We start from the raw sequence: 4,918 nt of genomic DNA, 5'->3' as shown, positions 1-4,918 counted from the left end.
AATTATATATAATACATAATAAATATATACTAGATAACATATATCTAGTATATTACAAAACCACACAGGTATATATTCTTTTCAAACATGTGTTATGTAACTTCAATTATATCTACGCTTTTCCTTTTTTATTTTGATGGAGGGTAAATCTTTCTTTTGATATTTATTGTCCAAAGGATATTATATTGCTTTACATTCTCAACCCTCTGAACCTCAGCCCACTCTACCTTTTTCTCTCCAAATAGCCACATTGTCTTTGGATACATCAAAGAAATCTGGATATAGCATAAAGCTGATAGATGAGGAACATAAATGAGAGGCTCCAGAAACATGGCACCATAAGATTAACACAGGGACCACCACTGACCCTCAAAAATAAGACTTCTTTTTTAAATTAAGATTTCCATAACAATTATTGTTACAAATAATTATATCAAAAGCCATTTGAATTATTTTACTTATTCCTTTCTTAATCCAATTTAATTTCATAACTCAATTACTTTAGAATGCTGATACTAGGAATTTGCAGTTGAAGAGAGAGCACATTTCACCAAAAACAATCTGAGGCTTATAGTTTTTTACAAGCAAAGTTTTTGCATGAAATTTTATTAGTTCATTTTGTTGAATGTACCTTCTTGAATTTCAGGGGCCATTGGTCATGTGATAGAAAAATCTTTGACCATTGTGTTGTAGTCTTCATGAACAAATAATTTTATGTTTTTGTTAAGTGTACTTATTGCTAAATGACATGATTTTTTGTTTCTTTCCAACTTTTATTTTAGGTTCTAGGGTACATGTGCAAGTTTGTTATATGAGTAAGTTGCATGTCTCTGGTCTAGTGTACAAATTACTTTGTCACCCAGGTAGTGAGCACAATACCAAATAGGTAGCTTTTCAATTCTCTTCCACCTCCCACCTTCCACCCTCAGGTAGGCTCTGGTGTCTACTGTTCCTTTCTTTGTGTCCATGTGCACTCAATGTTTAGGTCCCACTAATAAGTGAGAACATGGAGTATTTGGTTTTCTGTTCTTGTGTTAATTTTTTTTAACTGGATCGTAGAGTGGAAAATACGTTTATTAACATTCAAACTCCCCTCATACAAGGCCATATAAAAATTGTATAAGTATTTTGATTATACATTAGTCTACATTTTCTACATAATTACAATGATGTATAATATAATTTAGCTTTTCATAATACATTGTTTCAAGACATCATTAGTTCTGTTAAACATAAGTCACTTACTTTCAAATCCAATACTTGAATAATTTCCTCTGTGCATAGTTTAGCAGGGCTAATTAGCATAAGATGCCATTTATTAAGAGCTACATGATCTGAGCGTTAACAGTTGCTGAAGTTTGGTATTTTTATGCAACATTTTCTTTTTGCTTTGATAACAATACCACAAAACTCTTAAGGATACTGAAATTTAGTAAGTAAAGTTCAGAGACATTACTTTAGCTATTGAATCAAATCTCCACATAACACTACAGTAATTAAAACGTTAAAAAAAAAAAAAAAAGTGTTGAAATCTGCACTGGTATAGACTGCTCCTGTCAGGATAAGACTCTTTGGAACAGAAAGGGAAAAGACTGCTTTGAGCTTCTTTGTGCTGATAGGAGGAAAGGCACTGAATTACCTTGTTACCTCTCACTAATGATGGAAGGTCGGGCAAATGCCAGAACATATTCCAACTCAAAAACTCTAGGTAATTTTATGGAGGTAGAAGCTGCGTTATTTCATGGTAGGTAGCTGTAGCACTGACCTCACGTATAAAATGCAAAACACTTAAATACTGTGATCTAGGTCTTAATTGAAAGCTATACTGAAGACTTTTTGTTGTTGTTGTTGTTTTGGCTATACTTTCATTCCAAAAGAAGAGCTGAAATGATGCTTGAGTTACAGCACCAGTCTATTATTATTAGTGAAGAAGTACACTCTTGCAGATAAACACCAGATCAAAAGTCCTTTTTCAGAAATTTTATTAAATTGTAGAATACTAAAAAATAAGTTATTTCTATGGAAATCTTTGAAGGGAGTAAAAAAATCAAACTAAAGTATATACCTAAACATTTTAAAGGAAAATAAACCAATCATCTTCTGAAAGTCAAACAGTATTTGCTATGTTGTAATCCCATTCACCATTAGGCTGCAACTGGACCACAACATTATGTTCATTAGTTTCATTTTCTTCATCACTACTGTTGGTATCTTCATTGTCATCTTCCTCATAGTCTAAAGATTTGTTCATGTTCTGATGTGAGTGGGATTCTGACAAAGCCCCAAATGACTGGGCACTGAGAGAAGCTAAAGGTCTAACTAAAGGAGTATGTTCTGTCACTTCATTTTATTCTCAACTACCATCTGTGTCAGGGTCTGAATTGCCTTGAGAAGGAATTTTTTGCTTGCACACTGGACAGGTTTTTTTGGTTTTTAGTTAGTCAAGGGTCTACACACTTGCAGTGATAAGCATGGGAACAGGGAAGGATTCTGAGCTTGTCTCCATCTTCCTGCTCATCTGAACAAATGGCACATACATCATACTCATCTCCTTTCTTGAATTTATGTATAGGGAGTTTCTTAAGTTGATCTTTATGAAGTCTGTTTCTTCTAGCTCTATGTCTATCCTGGAAAAAATTTGTGATCCAATAGAAATGAAAGCATATTTCCATAAAACCAATGTCCATGCCAGCTTTATCTGTAATAGCCAAACACATGAAAATGACTATAAAGATGAGACAGATGCCCACTATGATAAGGAAGGCCATTAGGTAGCATTCCAAGGGAAGACTAAATTCTGGAACTAAGATAAGGTGGCCCCCTTTTTCATATGTGAATTCATCTTTCAGAGAATTAGCTGATGATTCACCAATAAAGACAGATGGAATGTCAGTTGTCTTTAGTACCTCAATGTCGTTGGATTCCATGCTAATGAGGTCAACAGAATCGACATCATGAACTATGGCTGCTTTGTATTCTGCTCTCTGTGCATTTAAAATCTTTGTATCAAAATTATAATCAAGTCTTCTGATTAACACAACGACACTGCCAGATGAATTATCTTTTACTGGTGGAGGCACTATGGGTTTACACGCATTCTCTGGTTTTGAGTTAATCAAAAAACCCTTTAAACCTTCAGCTGGAAGTCTATAACCAAATCTTGCAGGAAGGTCATCAAATGTCTGATATGTATTTTCAAAGTTATATGCTAAAATGTCTGCTTCTACAGGCAGTAGGTTTAAGAATGCAAAGAGCTGGACAGTCAAGATGGTGTAGACTTGTGTGACTGACAACATAAGCATCCCTGTGGAGAGCAGCATCTTGTTGTAAAATCACCTGGAAGTCCAGCCCTCGCAACACAAACAGTCTTGCCAGCCACGTCGCAGGAGAAGTCCCTACTCTGACTTCATAACTGAATATCCACACTGACCCCACAGCCCGGAGTAGGAGCAGGGATGACAATGCTTCTTGTGTTAATTTGTTAGGATAATGGCCTCTAGCTGCATCTTGCAAATGACATGATTTTGTTCTTTTTTATGGCTGTGTAGCATTCCATGGTACATATGTACCACATTTTCTTTATCCAGTCCCCCACTGATGGGCATCTAGGTGGATTCCATGCCTATGCTTTTGTGCATAGTGCTGCAATAAGCACATGCCTGTGTCTTTTTGGTAGAACAGTTTATATTCCTTTGGGTATATACCCAAATATTGGATTGTTGGGTCAAATGGTAATTCCGCTTTGAGCTCTTTGAAAATTCACCCAACTGCTTTCCAAAGTGGCTAGGAACTAATTTACATTCTCACTAGTAGTGTATAAACTTTTCCATTTCACTGCAAACTCACTAACATCTGTAATTTTTTGACTTTTTAGTAATAGCCATTCTGACTGGTGTAAGATGGTATCTCACTGCGGTTCTGATTTTCATTTCTCTGATGATTAGTGATGTTGAGCATGTTTTCATATGGTTGGCCACATGTATGTCTTTTGAGAAGTGTCTGTCCATGTCCTTTGTCATTTTTTTTTTTTTTTTTTTTTGAGATGGAGTCTCGTTCTGCCAGGGTGGAGTGCAGTGGTGCAATCTCGGCTCATTGCAAGCTCCGCCTTCCAGGTTCATGCCATTCGCCTTCCTCAGCCTCCCAAGTAGCTGGGACTACAGGCGCATGCCACCATGCCAGCCTAATTTTTTGTATTTTTAGTAGAGACGGGGTTTCACCATGTTAGTCAGGATGGTCTCAATCTCCTGACCTTGTGATCTGCCTGCCTTGGCCTCCCAAAGTGCTGGGATTACAGGCATGAGCCACAGTGCCTGGCCCCATTTTTTAATACGACTGTTTTTTGGTTTGTTGATTTGTTTAAGTTCCTTATGGATTCTGAATATTATACCTTTGTCAGAGGAATAGTTTGCAAATATTTTCTCCCATTCTGTAGGTTATCTGTTTATTAATAGTTTCTTTTGCTGTACAAAAACTCTTTAGTTTAATTAGGTCCCACGTGTCAATTTTTGGTTTTGTTGCAATTGCTTTTGGAGTCTTTATCATGAAATCTTTGCAAGGATCTATGTCCAGAATGGTATTTCCTAGGTTTTCTTCTAGAGTTTTTACAGCTTTATGTTTTACATTTAAGTCATTAATCCATCTTGAGTTAATTTTTATATATAACGTAAGGAAGGGGTCCCATTTTTATCTTCTGCATATGGCTAGCCTGTTATCCCAGCATTTATTGACCAGGAACTCCTTTCTCCATTGCTTATTGTTGTCACTTCTGTCAAAGATCAGATCATTGTAGGTACATAGATTTATTTCCGGGTCCTCACACTTGTTTCTTTGGTCTATGCCTCTGTTTTTGTACCATTACCATGCTGTTCTGATTACTGTAGCTTTATAGTATACTTTGATATCAGGGAGTGTGATGCCT

The 4,918-nt window shown here is 36.1% G+C and overlaps 1 pseudogene; it reads right to left on the bottom strand.

Moving 5' to 3' along the window:
• Window positions 1–2,107: 2,107 nt before the first annotated feature.
• On the bottom strand, window positions 2,108–3,320 carry LOC103221192 (E3 ubiquitin-protein ligase RNF13 pseudogene; annotated as a pseudogene).
• Between the last annotated feature and the right edge of the window lie 1,598 nt (window positions 3,321–4,918).

This window comes from Chlorocebus sabaeus, chromosome 15, assembly GCF_047675955.1.
Source record: "Chlorocebus sabaeus isolate Y175 chromosome 15, mChlSab1.0.hap1, whole genome shotgun sequence".
NCBI classification, from domain to species: Eukaryota; Metazoa; Chordata; class Mammalia; order Primates; family Cercopithecidae; genus Chlorocebus; species Chlorocebus sabaeus.
This window is presented reverse-complemented; position numbering and strand designations above follow the sequence as displayed.